A 20,043-nucleotide genomic window follows, 5' to 3' on the forward strand; every position below is an offset into this window, starting at 1 on the left:
TAGATGGGCTCAGGCTATGGCAGAGCTTGTATCATACCCCTCTCTCTTCCTTTCAGAGAACATCTTTCCAGAGACCATAATGTTCTATCTTGCCAAATATTTGGTCAACCTCTTTTCTGTGAGCAGTGCTGCTGGGGATCAACATATGCTTGGCCTTTTGCCTTCTCATACACACACCCCTATACACACCCACATCACACCCATTCATCTCGTGACAGCAAGGGGAGAGAGGGGGGCCTGATGCTTCTGGGCCTCAATATACAGATGTATAGCTTAGGGACTTGGCAGTTCTGCAGCCTCACAGAGAAGGGCTGGAATGATCGCAGAGACCATGCATGGGGAAGGGAGGGCTTTGGGATTGCTTACGCCCCTCAGAGATGAGGGGTCATTGCCCTGTGTACCCTACTGCTGGCTGTTTCCTGATGGCATATGTGTGTGTTAGAAGAGGCTGGTCATTTCACCCCCAAACACCCTCAGCATTTGTCAGGGATGAGCAGTGATCTGGGGAAGAAGGGCCGGCTTTGTATCCAATCCCAGCTCCGCCACTTTCCTTGTCTTGTGAGTCCTCTGAACCCCAGTATCTTCATCTATAAAATAACAACTCTGTAAAAGGACTGCTGGGACTTCCAGAAATTGGCATAAAAGATCTATCAACTGTCCCATCTTAGAAACCAACCAAATGAGATTGGCCAAAACCAGAGGTAAGGGTAAGAGGAGTGGAGAACTTGGAAACCAACAAAATAGGGAAACAACTAGACAGTCTAATTAAGAGAAACAGTAGAGATAAAACAATACTCAAAATTAGGATTGGAAAAGGGAATGTGACCCTTGGTATTGTATGGAGGGCATTATAAAACTAATACGAGGATATATGTACCAACTATGTAAACTATGTTGAAGTCAAAATCAAATGCATGTTTTTCTGTGAAAATATAAAATTAACTTTAAAAACAAAAATTTCATCAGAGCAAAACCCTGGGAAAAGTTGAGGGGAAAAAGTCAATGAATTACATCTCTAACCAATTTGCATTTTTTGTAAGAAAAGTAACAGACTAAAATAGTTTCACAGACTGTTTTTTTTTTCTCTTCAAAATTTCAAGGAATAAATCATTACCAATCTATATAAAGTATGCTAGAATGCTAAAAAAAAATGAAACAGTACCCAGTTCATTTTACAAGTTAGAATATTCTTAATAACCATGTTTGACAAAGATAGTATACAAAAAATACGAAATCCACAAGATAATGTCACCAGTGAATTTACATGTAAAGATTCTAAATAAAGTATGCATGTATATCAAGTTTCAGAAGTATATTAAAAGGATAATGCACTTTGATTAGGTAGGGTATAATCTGGGTATGGTAGGTTTAAAAGTCAATCAGCATAATTTATCAAGTTCAAAATAATAAAACGTGATAGTAAATATCCTATTAAAATACATTTATATAAAAATTCTGAAAATAAAAATTACTAAACTGGATTTCATCAAAACAAACAAAAAAAACTATTACTCTTTAAAAAACACCTCTGAGAAAATGAAAAGATGAACCACAGATTGGGAGAAAACATTTGCAAGTCCTACATCTGATAAGAATGCATATACAGAATATACATATATTTTTAAAACTCTTAAAACTCAATAAGAATATAAACAATGCAGTTTAAAAAATGGTGAAATAGTTGAACAGACCTCTCACCAAAGAAGATATATGAATGGCCGATAAGCACATGAAAGCAGGCTCACCCCTCATTAGTATTAAGGAAATGCAATTTAAAATCAAAGTGAGATATCGCTTCACATCTACTAGAATGGCTCTGATCAGAAAGACTGACGATGCCAAGTGTTAGAAAGAATATGGAGAAACTGGAAGCTTCTTAGATTGTTGTCGGAATGTAAAATGGTAGAGCTACTTTGGAAAACAGTTTAACAGTTTCCTAATCAAGTCAAACAGACACCTACCACACAGACCAACAATTCTACTCCTGGATATCTACCTAAATAAAATGAAAACATACGTCCCCACAAAGACTTGTACAAGACTGTTCATAGCAACATGACATATAATAGCTCAAAACTGGAAACAGCTTAAAAGGACATGTGTATGCCTATGGCTCATTTGCTTTGTTGTGCAACAGAAACTAACACAGTATTGTGAAGCAATTATACTCCAATAAAGATCTATTAAAAAGTAAAAATAAAAAAATAAAAACCCATCTAGCTAGTCCAACTAGCGAATGGATAAACACACTGGTACATTCATACAGGAGAATACTCTCAACAATAAGAAAGAATGAACGCCTGACATGCGTGACGACATGGTGAACCTCAGAAGCATTATGCTAAGTGAAAGACATCAGACAGCAGATACAGAAGACTATATGTCTTTTTTCTTGCGGTACGCGGGCCTCTCACTGTTGTGGCCTCTGCCGTTGAGGGGCACAGGCTCCGGACGTGCAGGCTCAGCGGCCATGGCTCACGGGCCCAGCCGCTCCGCGGCATGTGGGATCTTCGCGGACCAGGGCACGAACCCATGTCGCCTGCATCAGCAGGCAGACTCTCAACCACTGCGCCACCAGGGAAGCCGCGACTATATGTCTTTTATATGAAATTTCTAGAAAAGAGCAGAAGGCAGATCAGTGTTTGCCTGGAACTGGGGGTAAGAGCAGAGATTGACTACAAACGGACACCAAGAGGGATTTGGGGGGTGATGGAAGTGTTCTCAAACCTGATTGTGGTGATACATTCCCAGCTGTAAAAACTTCCTAAAACTCGTCGAACTATACACTTAAAATGAGTGGGTTTTATGGCATGTAAATTATACTCCAACAACACTGTTTTTAAAATTTTCTGAAAGGACAGAGAGCAAACTGATGAGTTGTCATCTCTGAGTTATGAAATCAAAGGCGATGTGTGTGTTTTGTTCTTGGGTGGCTTCTACGTTTTCCTCTAATTAAGCATATATTACATTCATAATATCAAAAATTTCCCCACTGAGAATATCATTCCTTGCACAGCTGCTCACATGGAGTGGGTGCTTGACAAGTAGAATGTTCCCTCTTTGTTCAGAAGTCCCTCTGCTTAGGGCCATGCACCATCTAGCCCTCACTCTGACCCTTCCAACATATTCCAGGGCAGTGTCACAGTCTCAGGTGCACCTGGCTGACTGATGGATGCCTGAGCCAGTGCCCTTCAGAGGGCAGCTTCCCCTCACCATTTAGTCTGCAGGAAGCTTTATCACCACTCTTAACAGGCTCGCCTGCCACCCGGCTTTCTTTCCCAGTGATTCCTGGGCTTCCACTGCTCCTTCCCTAGCCGGAGTCATAACAGTGCTGCCAGGAGAGCAGAATTGTTTACCGTGAAATAAGTATAATGTCACAACAAATAGAGGCTTATGGATTTGGCAGGTAGAGTGCAGTCTGTGCAGCTGCAAACCAGGAGAAGACAGTGCCGGCATCTTTGGTTGGGGTGGAGGACCAGAACCACGGGCATTTAAATTTTGCTGGTGGCAAATCCCAATGTGTGGACTCTGGGGTCAGGCAGCCCTGCCGCTCGCATGAGCAGGGCCTGGGCATCTCTGAGCCTCTGTGTCTTAGGGGCCTTGCCACGTTTTTGTGAAGATAATTTTAGAAAAGGGAAAGTGCTTTGTCTGTTGCAACATGCCACCCCAATTGTGAGTGAGTGTTGCTGTAACTATTCCTGGCACTGCAGGAAGCACTGGGAGTCAGATGCTAGCTCGGGTTGGGCATAACCTACCACAAATGGGAATTGTCCCGGAAAAGGGATCTTCTGTGATACAGTATATTTGAAGTCACTGGGGAGCAGGATGGGAGAGTCCAATAGGAGAGGGTTCTCTAGCTGGAGGAAATATCATCAAAATCCTAAAATTGAGACAAGATGGAATATTATGGACTGGACGTATCTTCCTGCCGTGCGCAAGTAGGAAAATGGAACAAATACATGAAATAGTTCTTTCCAAATATGGGGCAACAGGTAGCACAGGATTGTGATCTCTGAGAGAAGGGCAACATATTAGGGGAGGCTTCTGCCTGCGTCACCCCAGCTTTCTGCCTAGAAGCAAGTTCTGGACCCTGACACAGGAAGGGGAGGTCCCATGGGACTCATGGCCTTGCTGTGAGTGGAGATGGAAGTTTGGGAAGGCTGAAATGGCTGGAAGTCACAGGACATATTTCTGGAGTTACGGAGTAAAAGAGCTCCAGAAATCTACAAAAGAGTCTCCTTGGGTCTTAATAAGTACAGGACCTTGCTTCATAGCAAGAAATTCCACAAAATCAGGTAAACAATGAATAGTGGATTGTAAGATGGACAATCCCCAGTATTTATACAGGGCAGGGAGATGTTTGAACACTGGCAACAAGAATGATGAGTCCTCAGCAGTCACGTGGGCATTCGGTGGGACCTCAGAGGGGTCACATCTGAATATTCAGGCTGAACTATTCCTATAGTGAAGGCTACTTCAGATCTGCCCTAGTGAATCTTAGAAATAGGCTGAACAGGATCAAATCATCTGTAAGTAGCTTAACTGCTTTCCAGAACAAAATCCAACTCCCTTTGAAGGAAGACGACAAAATCCAGACACTCCACAACATAAAACTTACCAAGTCCATTATCCACTAAAAACCACCGGATGTACCAAGAAGCAGGAAGAGAAGCAGACAATGAGGAAGAAAAGCCTGTCAATACAAAGGGGTGAGAAATTGCAGAGATGGTGAAACTTGCAGACCAGGATGTTAAAACGATTATCATGTTCAAATGTTTAAAGGAAAATAGGAACAGAACAAGGAGGGAGGTAGAAGATATAAAGAAGGAGCAAATGGAACGTCTAGAGATTAAAACCATACAATATCTGAAACGAATATTCCATCTGATGAGACTGACAACGGATTAGTTGCTGGAGGGAAAGAGATCAGTGAACTTGAAGACTTAGCCAATGAATTTATCCACAGTGAAGCACAGATATTGAAAAATAGCAGAGCCTCAGTGTGCTATGGGATAATATCAGACAACCAAACATAAGCATAAAAGGGAGGGAGGCAAAACAATATTTGGCAAAAAAAAAAAAGGCTGAACACTTCCAAATTTGATGAAATTTATAAACCCACAGACCCCAAAAGTCTCAACAAACCCCAGGCAGGAAAAACACAAAGGAAACCAAATCACAATACATCATAATCAAATTGCTGACAAAGATAAAGGAAAAACTGCAAAGCAGCCAGGGGTGGCAGGGGCGGGGGGGATGTTACACACAGAGGAACAAAATTTGCAATCATTTTGGAGGAGTAGGTAGAGAGAGGCTGAAGAGATGAGCAAGACCAGATCAGACCAGCCCAGAGGGGCTGGAACCTGGTTCAAGGGGCAGCGCGGAGCCAGGGAGGGGTTTCCATGGGGAATGACCCCTTCAGATCTGGGTTCAGGGAAGAACACTCTGGCTCAGTGTGAGAACTGTCAGAAAACCTAGATGAATGGGGAGTGACAGTGAGGAGAGGCACAGGGGCACCTGCACAAGAGGTATTTAGAGTGTGAGGTCTCCCTGGCTTGGGTATGGTCCTGGGTTATGGGAGGTGGAGCCTTGGAAATAAGAACACAGAGGAGGAGCAAGTCTAGGGGAGGATTCGAGTTCGGTGTTGGGCAGAACCCATTGGAGGTGCTGTGATGACATCCCTGTGGAGGTGGGAAGAGGAAGTCCAGATGTGGGCTCTGCTGAGATGGCAGAGACCGGGCTTCTCCAACTGAAGTGTGTCCGCCTCACCCCGTCACCTGGAGACCTTGTTAAAGTACAGATTCTGACTTAGTAGGTGTCTTGTAGGGTCCAGGAATCTGCGTTTCTAAAGAATGCTCATGGGCTTCCCTGGTGGCGCAGTGGTTGAGAGTCCGCCTGCCGTTAGGTGACATGGGTTCATGCCCCGGTCCGGGAGGATCCCACATGCCGCAGAGCGGCTGGGCCCGTGAGCCATGGCCGCTGAGCCTACGTGTCCGGAGCCTGCGCTCCACAACGGGAGAGGCCACAGCGGTGAGAGGCCCGCGTACCGCAAAAAAAATAATAAAAAAATAAAGAATGCTCATGATGGTGATGGTTGGGAGACCGCACTTGGAGTAGCAAGGAGGTAGAGCACAGCCACATATAAGAATTCTTTTAGTTGTTAATTTTTCTCTTGTTTTTACCCCAAGTCTGTATTTGCAGAAGCAGTGATGCTCCCTCTAAGGAAAGCAAATAGGAAAAAGAAAAAAGAAAAACCTCCGTATTCTCTATTGGCCACCACCACCCCCTGGAAGACACAGATCAGGGAACTGGCTGCCTTCCAAATTTCCCTGCCTGGCTCACTCACTCTTAAAATACTCGCAGTCACAGATGCTTCTAGAATGTGAGCTGACCTGGAACACTCTTCGTCAAGGGCAGCAAAGCTTTCAAGTGGTTTCCTGGAACAGGAAAAAGAAAGAGAGAGAGGAAGGTTTCTGAAAATGAGACTTAGCAGATCACACAAGTGGCACCAAACAGAGAGGTGGGGTTCCTTGGAAAGAACGCCGACTGCCTGCCTCAGGCACCTCTCTGAACCTCAGTCTTTTCACCTATAAAATGGGGGCCGCAGCAGCCCCTTTGCAGAGGCTTCTGAGGAGGAATGGGGCTCCACAGGTAAACTGGTGGGCCAGGCTGTGGGTACAGATAGCACGCAGTAGATCCACGTGCCTGATCCGGGGATCAGTTGCACCCCAGCTTCACTCTGGTCCCTTCACTTATACAGATTACTCACCACAGATGACCCTCGAACACCTTTCTTAACCTCTCTGGACAATTTATTGAACGAAGATAATACAAGTCACCACACAGGCGTGTGATGAGGACTAAATGAGTTCGTGTTTGCAAAGCACCGAGTGCAGCATCCACATGTAATAGGGGCGCAATTCGCCTTGGCGGCTTTCTCCAGCTTCCTCTACTGGAGACATTGCGTTGAAAATTCACAGTGACCCCTGTGTAGTCCTCCAGTTATTTTTAACATAGCATATGTGGCTTGCCATTCTCTCTTCTTACATCTCTCCCATTCCCCCTTTGACAGGTCTCCCACAGGCCCACCTACACAGGGGCTGTGAAATTCAAAAGGGAAAATAACCCTCTGTGTAGATTAGCAGAGGACAACACAAAGCAGAGACATTTTCTCACCAGGAGTCCCCGAGGGCATCACTGCTGTGTCTGGCTGCCATCTGCCCATCTCCCTTCTCTGTGTCTGTGCACGCCCACCTCCCACCCTGGTGCCTAATAAACTATCCAGTTTCCAGAGCCCACCCGTTGTGACCCTCGGAGCCCAAAGCAAAGGAAGTGCCCAGTTTGTGAAAAAGGAAATAAAGGTGTGTTTACAAGACACTGGATGGTCTCTGGCACCAAAGCTGACTCCCAGACTCTGGGCGCAGAGCCAGATTAATCCCTGGCTCTGCAGACAGGAAGGTCGAGCTCTAAAAGCCCTCAAGTGCACAAGACCCAAACTGGGAGCTACGTGCCTTGGTGGCTTTGTCACTGCAGAATGAGTTCTGGTTTCCCACACAGGCCCAAGTCCAGATAGAAGTCTTCCCTGTGCACAGCTTGTCTGGTTGACTCAGATCAACCAGGGAGGGCAGAGAGGAGAAAGTCAACTCCAGAGACACCTGGGGAGCCCATGCCCAGAATACTGGCTGCTGCCCCAACCCCATGGAGAACAGGGAGAGGGATGACAGGCCCTGGGATGGGCTGTCCCATGCGTGGCAGAGAGGCTGCAAACACCTCTTACGGAAGGAATAAGTCATCTGGATTTGGATGCCCATGGGGGATGCATATGAGGGGCAAGTTTAAGACAAGACACTGAGTTACTCTGGACCTTGGATATTTCTTTGGATAAAGTGACCAGCCACCATCCTGAGTAGTACTGAACTAAACCGTAGACAGACAGGGGTCCCTGCGGGGAGCAGTAATTGGAGAGTCTTTACGATGCTGCTGCATTTGAAGGCCACAGGGGACCCAGACAAGGTGTCAACTCCCACCCGTCATCTTTCCTGGACCTCCTGACCAAGACCTCCAACTCCTTCCCGCAGGCCAACATGACACCGGTCCCCCCAAAGTCAACCCCTGCCCAGCACTGCAACCTACACATCAGGACAAGGGAGGGGCTCATGACACTCAATTGAGACACTCAGTTTCCTTGTCCTGGGAGAGAGTCGTGACTTCCTCCTGGGTTTTAGCACCTTGTGACCTCAGCCTGTAAGGACTGGAGGGAGGGCTTTATTGAAGAGCTGGGCCTTGGGTTCTTCTCTGATGCCCAGCATGAACAGGTATAAATAGGTAGAATTGTACGCATGGTGCATCACCTCTCTTCAGGTGACGGCCCACCTCCCAGCCTCCGCGGGAGGGGAGGAGCCTAATCTCCATAAGGCCAGTAAGCCGACCCTGAGGGTTTCATGTGGACCAACACCTCCTTCCCGCTTTTTGTAATTCTTTACTTCTCTGCCTCTCCCGAGCCCCCTGCTCACCGCCCCCTCCCTATTTCCTGGTTCTCCCTTTAAAATGCCCAGTCACCTCTGTACAAAAATGAGCTCCGTTCACCCTGGACTTTTCTCCCTCTTGCAATAGTTATCGCTGATTAAAATCTGTCCTGACCAAATGAACTAGTGTCTGGCTCTGCTTATCTTTAACAGTGCCAAACAGAGACTAGAGGACCATGGGTTCATCTGTCAGACCTGGGACTCTGGGCGGTGGCTCTGCACGCCCGGTCAGTGTTGGTATAGCCGCTGGGCCACGGCTGTGCGTGTGGTGGTGAGGTGGGTATGGCGGGCTTTGGCTGGCTCCCTGCCAAGTCCAGACACTCCCAGGTGTGGTCACAGAGCAGGGACTTGGCCCTGAAGATGGGTTTTCTAGGAAGGCCTGGCACACTCACATTTCTCACACCGTGTGCCCCGATAGTGCCGCTCCATGAAGGTGAAAGGTGAACTGCTGGGTGGGTATCGTCCCGTTGCCAGAGGGGAGGTTTCTCTCTGGAGAGATGGCGTGACCCCCGCAGCTCCTTCCCGCTAAGGGCTTGACCCCCATCTCCCGGCCCCTGTTTGCTCTGTCTGGTCTAACACTCCACAACTCCCACTCCAGGCTCTGTTTTTCTTTACTTTGCTGTAAATGTCAAAAATGTCAGTTTCATAAAAAGTCAGTTGGAGGTCTTTTTGACCTCTAGAGTTGGAAGCCGGCACTGGCATCTAACCCTCCAGATCTGGGTTTTACTGCTCTGATGACCCCACAGTGGAATTTCCAGGGCAGTTCTGATCTCCTAATTCAAAAAGCCCATTGCACTCAATGTTTGGGTGTCCTGGAGCGCTCTCCTGCTTGCTGCGGACACACAGGATCAGCGCAGGTCTCTTTTTTCCATCAGCTTGTTCCTCTTGTTGAGTCACTGGATGTGGCTAACTGAATAGCAGGGAGCCACCCCCTCTGACCACCATCAGGGGTGTGAAAGCATCACGCAGCACAGTGTGCACTGACTGGTCGGCTCCCTCCTCTTCCCATGGTCCTGACCTCCCAGCATCATTCAGCTGTCACCCAGCTGGGAGGAGAGGAGACAGGGAGCGGAGCCGGGTTTCTCAGCTTCCTCCACAAGATCGACATATTGACCTAGAGGATTCTTGGCTCTTGGGTAGGGGTGGCTGTCCTGTGCATTGTGGGGTGGTTGGCAGCACCCCTGGCCTCTGCCCTCTAGAGGCTTGCAGCACTCTCCCCTAGCTGTGACCAAAAATGTCTCCAGACTTTGCCCAACATCCATCCCCTGGAGGCAAAACTGCCTGGGGTTGAGAACCCCTGATCAAGGGAGAGAAAACAGAGCAAGAGGAGGTGAGACCAACCCAAACCTCACCCCTTCCTCTTCAGCTGAAGGAGGACGTGCGGTCTGGTGGTGAAGAGCATGGTCTTTGGAGCTCTCTGCCCTCGTCCACAGCCTGTCTCCACCACATATTAGCTGTGTGTGTGTGTCCGTTGCTGTGTGCCCATAAAGTGACTTAATCTCTCTGTGCCTCGGTTTCTTCACCTAGACATGGGGAAACACTAGTAGTGGCCCCAGCAAGCTCTGTGCTAGCGGGGGGTGCTTGGTGAGCACTGTACCAGGTGAGACGTAGACGAGCATCTCTCCTAGGGAGGCTGTGCCTTGTATTCTTATACTCTGTGCCTCGGGATCAGGGTCTCCATCCTCATGATCTAGTCCTTGTCCCCCCTCTCCAGGGTCCTCTCTCACCAGCCCTTATCCCCCAAGTGAACCACTCACAGCTCATGGGAGGCACTGAGCTCTCTCTTCCAGCCGCAGCCCTGCTCTTGGTGTCTGCCCCCCGGCCAGGATTTCAGAGCCCCTTTCATCTCCTTTCTTACCCAGCCTACCCCTACTCAGGTTTCAGGAGTCACTTCCTCCAGGACTTCCTCCTGCCCTCCCAAGATCGGGTTAATTGCCTCTCTTAGCTTGTACCCTTGCCCCTCATCCCCCCAACTAGCTCCTAGGTCAAGGGTTTGTAGGCAGGTATTTGTTGGGGGAAATGATCTCAGGGCGGGGGGACTGGAAAGAGTGGAACAGGAAAGGAGAAGCCATGAATGTTTCATTGAGCTGGTTACAGCTCTGAGCAACCTTCAGAAAAGTGCCTGAGAATTCTGATAGCATTGATAGAACACAGGAGTGTTTCTCCAGCAGCTTGCATCCCCCATTGGTTGGGTTGCCCCAGGGGGTGTTGACCCCTCACTTACGTGTGCCTGTGTGGCTATGCAGCTCACAGGTGCCCCACTGGGTGGTGGCAGAGGCTCTGGGACAGGATGCAGGGGGCCTTAAAGCAGCTGAGGTTTGGTGTTGTCAGGTCACATCTAAAGGCAGCCAATTGTTGTAGCAGCGGCCAGAGTGATAGGTGGGCCAAGGTGTGGGACGGGGCATGAACACACATGATACATGTGCCTCTTCAGTCTCCTCCACTCCCCATTTCTCCCCTACCCTGCTTACCCCGCCCCTCCACTCACCCCCTTGTACTACAATCCTCCATTTGTCTGCCTTGCCCCCTGGGAGATTGTGACTCCTGTGAGCAGAATCTATTCTTCTTTGCTATATACCCAGAGCCCAGAGAGTGGTTGGAAGAAGACACTAGGTCTTTCAGTAAATGCTAGGTGAATAAGTGAATGGGTGAATGAATGAATGAGTCAGAGGCAGGCCTGGAACCCAGCTCTCTTACAACTTCTGGGGCTGTGATGAAGCCAGTGTCTCATGTGCACCACAAGCCGTGTCCCAGTAGCATCAGCCTGAGAATGAGCCAGTCTGGACGGGAGGTTAGCTTGGCGGGTGACATGAATGTCTGGGAGGCTGATTTCCAGAGCACAGCCGCTGCCCAGGGCCACACCTGGCCTTTGCAAAGCTTGACCTCCATGAAGACTTGACATGGCCACAGTGTAGGCTGCACATCAGATGCTCAGCTTTAGCTGTGTCTCTGCAGGCAAAAGTCCTGCACGTGAGTTAGGTAGCAGAGTCGGCCGCAAATCGGAGAGATGCCTGGCTGCAGAGTGAGAGCTGACACTTAAGACCCAGGAAGAGACTTCAGTGCCCAGGGCAGTGTCAGAAGACACCAGTTCTTGGGAATTCCCTGATGGTCCAGTGGTTAGGACTCCACACTTTCACTGCTGAGGACATGGGTTCAATCCCTGGTTGGGGAACTAAGATCCCGCAAGTCACGCAGCATGGCCAAAAAAAAAAAAAAAGAAGAAGAAACCAGTTCTTAACACCCAGACCTTTATGGGTGGCAGGAGCCTTTGAGAGCATCCTCCCAAAGATTCTGTTTCATAGACACAGGTACTGAGACTCTGCCTGAACCTCACAGTGCCAGGGTTTGGGCACCCATCCTGACTCCTGGTCCAGTCTTTTTTGTCTCCTGTAGACACTATATGTTGTGAGGCCAAGGACTGTTCTTAAAGAGATTTTGCAGATTGTTTTAGGTTGCATTTTCCCAAAAGTGGATGCTGATTCAAGGACATGGATGCCAGTGGTTAATCAGGGAGGTGATCTTGGGAAGCAGACATGATGGAGCAGGGAGAATGAGGTTAAGAAGGGGGAAAGCCATGGTTCAGGGGATTTAGTGAGGTCACTGCCATCGGCAGCAGGGCCCAGTTTCACCAAGACTTCTGAGAAGCATAGAGGATGCCTCTGAACTATCCAAAGGAAAGCTGAGAAGCTGGGGCATTTATCCACTGGCTACAAGCCCTGTTGATTTGAGGGTTGCCCCTGGGGACAGGAATTCCCGGCTCTTCTCTGTGTGCAGGTTGAGTGATCCCTGACAATGCTGGACAGAGGGACAGAATATAGAGAGTTGCTTGGCTGTCCTCGAGGGGAGGCGCTGGCAGTGGAGGTTGAGTCTGAGCGTGCACGGGACTGCTCATGGGGCTGAAATCAAAGCTGGGTCTGCGGGATGTGATGCAGGCCCCTGGTGTCTGTTGCGTGCCTGGGGTCAGATACGAGCTTCACAGCCCATGCAAGAATTTTTACTAGGGGTCTCTCTAGTTGCACGTGGTGGATTGTTCTGGGTTCCTTACCTAAACTTTGGAAATCTGGTGTCACAGACACCCTGGCATTGCATGATGTTGGGGCCTGTCTGCTGTGCCACGCCGCTCTCTAATCAAAGCTGCCTGCATGCTCTGAGTTTGAGAAGGGCCATCAGACAGGCAGCTTTGGAAAAAAGCAGCAGAAAACAGCTCAGGCTAACCCAGCCAACAGTGGATTTGCTGGAAGGATCTCGAGGACTCAGAATCACTGGGAAAGCTGAAAATGTGCCAGAACCAAGAAAGGTGGACTTGGTTTGGGTCAGTACCTGCTCAATGGTTGGATGAGTAGAGACTTAGTTACTATCTCATGAGATTCTAGATAGTAGAAAAGAACTAGTTCCTCAAAAGGAAATTGGCAGAAAGTTAAACATAAAGTTACTATATGACCCAGCAATTCCACTCCTAGGTATATACCCAAGAGAAATGTAGACATATATACACAAAGAAACTTGTATACAAGTGATCATAGCAGCATTATTCACAATAGCCGAAAAGTGGAAACAACCTAAATGGTCATTAACTGATAAGTGGATAAATAAAATGGGATATATTCATACCAAGGAATATTATTTGGCCATGAAAAGGAATGAAGTACTGATACGTGTTACAATATGGATGAACCTTGAAAATGTGCTAAGCAAAGGAAGCCAGACACAAAATACCACATGCCCTATGATTCCATTCATATGAAAGCCCAGAATGGGCAAATCTATAGAGATAGAAAGTAGATTAATGGTTAAAGGGGGCTAAAAGGCATGTTGAGATTGGGGTAAAAGGGATGTTGAGATTGAGGGCGTCACAGCTAAAGGGTTCAGGGTTTCTTTTTGGGGGTGATTAAAAGTTTCTAAAACGGATTATAGTGACGTTGCAGACCTCTAATTGTACCAGAAACTATTGAGTTGTACACTTGAAGTGGGTGAATTGTCTGGCTGGTGAATTGTATCTCAATCAAGCTGTTTAAAAATGAATGGAGGCCTGAGTCTCTTGTGTGAGTGTGACACCTGTGCTCATTCACAGCTCTGCTCACTTTTCTGCATGGGTTTTATTCTGAAATAAAAGAAAACCAGGGCATGAGGGATCGCTAGATGCCGAAAGACCACAGAAGCCATTTCTCTTTCCCTGGGGTCTTTATAGGGTCTTTCCCTGTTCAGGTCTTTATAGTCCAAGGTTAAGGCGTACCCCACAAGAGGACTCAGGGGAGCCTGGCTGAGATTTGGTCAAAGAGAGAATCCTTGTCAGTACCCACAAGCTACCAAAATAGCTGAACATCCCACCATGGTAGCATGATATCTCAGACTTCCGTGTACTCAGTGTACTTCCGTGTACTCACCATGATAAAGGATCCACATCTCCACCTGGCCTCTTGTGCACCTCCTGCTGCACAGGGACTGAGGGAAGCTGTGGTCCCTCGAAACCAGCCATCCCTCCATCCTGGGCACCCCATACCCTGTGTCCTTGGGGCTGGCATGAATTGGTATGTGCCTCTCCTCTCTGGGTAGCTGAGCAGTTTTGCTGATTAAGCAAGGCTATTATTAGATACAGTATTAGCCCCTTCATAAGATAGACAGTTATTTCTCTTTTGAGTTACAGTTGGGTTGCGGGAAGTCTGGAGTTCCTGCCGCGGGTTTCTTTCCATCAGTGCTCCTCCCGTCCTGTTGCTCTACCGTGTGTGGTCTCCACTCCTAAGACCACTTCAAGGTCCCAGAAGGTTGGTACCATGCCAGCCAACATGCCCAGACACCAGCTTACAGGAAGGGAGAAGAGAACGCCAGGTCAAAGAGGAAGCAAAGGGCCGGGAGCTCGCTGTCTTTTCAGGAAGGTCCTGGAAGTGGCCACACCACACTTCCACTTACATCTCGTTGACGAGATCTTCTTTAAGCATCAAGGGAGGCTGGGGAATGTGGCCTTTCATGTGGTGGTCAGGTGCCCCGATAAAAGTTGGGGGTCGCATTACCAAGCAAAGAAGGGGGAGAGGGTATTAGGAGACAAACCATGGCCTCTGCTTTGGTGAGTGGTTTGAGCCAGGGTCTGCCCCCACCGAGCCTGCTAACTTTCTCTCTCCCGGGGCGCAGTGGAGCAAATATCCATACCAAATTTTGGTTGTCAGGGTGACCGAAATAGGAGGTCCCACTCAGACCTCCATGTCTCAGCCACACGCCCCCAGCCAGCCTCTCCACAGAGGCCAGTACTGGGTGGTGGGCGATTTCTCACCAGCTATCTCTAACACAGCTCTCTGGGCCCCATGCTCCTCTGGCCCTGGGTGGTGGCTCCCCTGGGCATTCATTCTAGGAGCCCAACTCTGATACCAGTCCAGCCCTCTGGGCCCTCTGCCTGGAATTCTTCCCCCAAACCTTTCCAGCTCAGCATTCTTATCTCCTTGAGACTTCCCTGGCCCTGTCTACATTGAGTCACCCTAGCCTATACAACATTTAGTCTTTTCCCTTTCACTGGTCTCCCCCTGCTGTCACTTGGCTCATGTAATTTGTTTTCTGTCTCCCCACTCTGTAACATACACTCCAGGATATAGAGATCCTGCCTGTTTCGTTCCCCATGGCATCGAGAATAGTACCTAAAAGGCAATCGAAAAATGTGTTTGAATGACTGGATGATGGATCAATAAGTGAAGGAGTGAATGGAACCATTCAAACACTTTCCCTTACGCTCACCAGCACGTGGGCTATTTTCCTTGCTGCAGCCAGCTGCCCCTCCCATTCTACTAACAGGACCCTCTCCCACCCAGCTGGCTCTGGAGTAAGTCTCTCTGGCTGACCCTGTAATGCCCCAGGGAGCCGGGGGAACCTGAAGGAGGGGGGCTCTTGGCCCCCAAATCCAAGGCTCCAGGCTCTAGTCCACAAGTTACCAGCTGGTTGATTGGGAAGGTGACTTACAGCTCCTAGCTCCGATTTCCACGCCTGCATCAGAGCAGTAAGCTACTATCTTGCCTTGGTCACTGGGAGGGGCTCAGAGGTCATGCATGTCTGGCCCCAGGACATTTGGCGTGTTCATGATGATTCCCTCCTCCTCCTCAGTGGCCCTGAAACCAGCCTTTGGCCTCTTCCTGGTAACATTTCATGAGCGTTCATCCAAGGGGAAGGACTAGGGCATGTTCTAGTCCTGTCTATGGGTTAGAGTCTTAAGGAGGGACGTTGGGACTTTTAGGCTTGATTTCTGTGGAAAGTGCCCAGCCTTGGGGATTAGTGCAACAAATCACAGGTCACCCCATTCACTGTATGACTTTGTACAGGTAAATGCCCACCCACCCTGGAGACTCCCACCCACCCGCTGAGATTCAGCACAAATGTCCTCCCCCTCCCCTCTCCCTTACCTAGATGAGCTAGAACCCCCTCTTCTTCCCATAGCACTTTGTACTTTCATCTATTGCCGTGCTTACCTCACTGACCATGGCCAGCTCTTCAGTGCATTTATCCACTCACTCATCTGTTTATCTATCTATCCATCCCTCCCTCCATGCAGTCAGCAAGCATTTTCTAAGTACCAGTTACTACTGAAGAGAAAAAAACAAACAAGGGCATGGTCTTGACTCCCGTGGACCTCAGCCCATAAAAAGCAATACCCATGAAGTGGGGCAAGTGGGATTAAGCAAGAATGGGCTGCCTAGGGAGGCACGGACCTCAGCCTCTGTGAACACTGGGAAGGTCGAGGCAGGTGGGCTCGGGGTTCCGAGAGCCTAGGCATCAGGCAAGGAGGGGACATTGGGGAGGCTGTAGCCGTGGAACAAAGCCACTGCTTCAGAAACGGTCATCATGAAGTGACAGGGTGAATTAAATGAAGAGTGACCACAAAAATATTATGTATTACAGGTATCCCCCACGTTTCAAAAGTTTGCTTTACATCACTTCACTTTGCAAAAGACCTACATTAGTACCTACTTTCACAAAAGAAATTCGGAGAGGATTTTAGCTTTTATGAGAAACGGCGAAAAGCACAAATAGCGTTTAGCAATTGTATTGCAGGGAGCTGAGCCGTTACAGAGGCAGCGGGCTCCCTGGGCAGCAAGAGAGGCGCTGCCCTACTCCTTCCCCAGAACTACACGCAGCATCTCAGCATCCAGCTGACATAGCTTTCAACTGTGTCTGTGAGCATTGGTGCTTCATCTCCATCTATTCTGTGCATCCGTTAGCAAGAGGTGTCCTAAGGTAACTGCTTCTTTACTTTATGCCATTTCGGCTTATGAAGGGTTTCACAGGATATAGGAGTACTCTACTTTTGGAGAGTGGGAGATACCTGTATAGAGAATTGTGCTACCTGTCATACACATGTTATTTCACCAAATTCTCTAGTCTTGTGTGAGGGTGAGGAAACAGGTGAGCACCTTCTAGGAGCGTGTCAAGGCCACACAGCGAGTGAAAGGCAATATCTGATCTCAGCCAGGAACGTCTGACTCCACAGCCCTTGCTCTCACTTCTAGGCTGCACCACCAGCCAAGTGGTCCAGCACGGAGGGAGGAGGCGCAGGGGGCTCTGCGTCGCACAGTGCCCAAGGCAAAGGGGAGCCACTGACTCTCCACTGTTGAGCAGAGGAGAGTCACATCTGCACTGGGGGCTCTTGGGAAGCATAAGGCTAGGTTTCATTCATCTCTAGGTTCTTAACACCCAGCACACTGCCCAGCACAGAGAATGTTTGCTGAGTGACTAAAAAAAATACCTCAGAGAATTAGTAAGTGAATAAAGCAATGTGGTGTTGTCAGACTTTGGAGTCAAGGTGTATCTGTTAGGATTAAATTTAGCAGTATGTGACAGAAAACCCATCACTGTGCTTTCAGCAAAATGGTAGCTTATTAGATTTTCTATAAAGAAGTCCATAGGCAGGCAGTCTGGGGTTGGTATAGTGTTTCCTAAGAGTGAAGGACTAAATCTTCAATATTGCTGACCCATGATAGGAGCCTAGCACCTGGCTCCTATTGTGTAGGTTACCTTGAGGCCCAAAAAAGGTGCTGGAGCTCCAGGCATCACATCGCCATTCTAGCAAAGGAAGGAGTAGGATGTGCCCTACGTCTTTTAAGAGACTTCCCGAAGTTACCACACAACTTCTTACGCCTCGCTCATCAGAACTTAGTTAATACATGGTCCCCTTCAGCCCCAAGGAAAGCTGGAAATAGTAGTACGTTAGCTGGAGCCATTGCCGCCCTGAATACATGTTGTCATCAAGGAGAAGAGGGAGAATGGATGTTGTGGAAAGCAACCAGCAACCTCTGTCACTGGAAGTAAGTGGCTTCGTGCAAACCTGCATGCAGATGGCATCTCTTCCTGGGAAAGGAAATGCCCCTTCACCTCCTGGGGAAGCAGTTATCATAAGGAACTCCAGGAAGAGCAGGACTGGCAGCTATGTGAGGAGATTACATCTACCTGATAAATGGAAGCCACTGAACGCCACTGAGTGCCGTGAGGACAGAAAATAAGAGCTGTTGGCTGGTTCCTGGTGCTGTCCCCAGAAGCTAGGCCTTCCTTATCACCGCTGCCTCAGGGCCTGCTCTACAAGGCCCATTAAAGGGACAGGGTTAGGATTCCATCAGTTCCCCGGAGCTGGGTGTTTAGAACCACCTGTTTTCTGATAGAGAAGATAACAAGGCCTGGACCAGAGGATTCCTCCCTGGGCTGACCTGGGCACACTGAGCTCAGAAGCTTACACTGAACATGGGTTCCAAAGCCCCCTGCCACCTGCAGACCTCCCCAACCATGGCCCACATGGACTGGCCACATTCAAAGGCACCTTCCACAGGGAGATGAAGACACCACGCAGAGGTCATGGGGAGGTAAAGACTCGCCCACTCCTTGAGCCCAAAGCTGATGGGGCCTGTGGAGCGGTGCCAGGAGGCCCCGGGAGACAGCAGACTGTGCCAGAAGCAGGAGGTGCATGCAGAGAACATGCACCCTCGGTAGGGATGCTCTCAGTGGGGTTGGGCGTTAGGGCCAGGCTTTGGACCTGGCTCCCTGACAGTGCCGATTCTGAGTTTCTCTTGGGTAAAGCCAGGACTGCCATCCATGAGGTTGGGGGTGGTGTCACTGGTGGATTCTTCACCCTGGGCCCCCGAGTCCCCTGCAATTTCAGCCAGAAGACATCTCCGGTCAGTCCCATGGTAAAACCCCTGTACACTTAAACAGAGTTTTAAATAGTCCTTCATTTGTTTCCATCGGGGAGGCAAAGTGGGCCTTGTTATCGTGCCCACTTTGCAGATAAGCAAATTGGGGTGCAAAGAGGGTTCAGACATCTGTCCAAGCTCTCTGTCAGGGTAGAAAGGGCTAAAGCTGAAACTGGGATCTGCCTGTCTAACATACAAGGAGGAGGCTGTCAGTAAGACAAGGGGACTTCAGGGGGAGAGTTCCTCTCCTAACGGCGCCTACACCCATGCGCCTCTGTTCCCTGAAGTCCAGATTCAGTTGAGATGATTAATGAGATGCGGCCAGTACATGCCAGGACTCTCCTCCGGGTAGGCCACGGCTTCCTGGTCTCAGGCACCTACACCAGCCCGCCGGCCGACGGCCAGTGTGGTGACCCACAGAGATGGGCATCGGTGGAATCCCGAGGCTGGACCACCTTTGTGCTCAGCTGGTGTGAGCCAGTGCCAGCCTCTGTTCCTCATCTCTCTGCTGGTGCCCAGGGGAATGACTGCGCGTCATCCATCTCTGTCCCGTCCCAGCAGACGAGGAGGAGAGGCAGTTGACAATAAAGTCCTGTTCCGGGCCCCACGTGCCTGCCACAGGATTGAGGAAGACAGGACCTCCCCAGGACCCTGTAGTCCCCTAACCAGCAACAGCACAGACATAGCAGCCGGAGCTCCATCTCGGTTCCCTGGGGCTCTTGAGAGCTTCCTTTTCAAAGGCAAACATTTCTGTAACGTGTGCCGAAGGCCTCCGTTTCCCCGGCTGGTATGAAAATAGGTATGAAAATCCTCCCCACTCAGGGTGAAGAGACTGTGGGAAATTGTAGGAAAAATCGTTGGCATATTGTCTGGACAGCGTTTACCACCCCAAGGTGTTTGGGACCATGCATCTGAGAGATAAGCATGGCAGCCTTTGGGGTCCAGCAAAGGAAGGACATCCGAGGCGGGAGAGCTGCCTGTCTCCCCTGCAGAGCCATCCTGCTCCCCACGGCCGCCTCTAGTGCCCACCCAGCCTGTTCATCCATCCTTGGAGGGTTCTGGAGTGGGGGCCTCATTTGGGGGGCTGTCACGGGGGTGGAGTGGGAGAGGGGCTGGCCTGAGAGCTGGAATTGGACTTGGGGAAGAAGAAGGCAACTGCCCTGGAGTGGAGGCAGGAAGTGAGCCCCGGGTGGCCTGCGGCAGAGCCCAGGTCCACCCTCCCCAAGCACTAGCTGTTGCCACCATCACTATTCATTCATTGTTTGAACAACGTGCTTTGTATTTTATAAAAGCAATTGCAGGGCTTCCCTGGTGGCGCAGTGGTTGAGAGTCCGCCTGCCAATGCAGGGGACACGGGTTCGTGC

Source organism: Mesoplodon mirus (genome assembly GCF_964341445.2).
Source record: "Mesoplodon mirus genome assembly, chromosome: 2".
Taxonomy (NCBI): Eukaryota; Metazoa; Chordata; class Mammalia; order Artiodactyla; family Ziphiidae; genus Mesoplodon; species Mesoplodon mirus.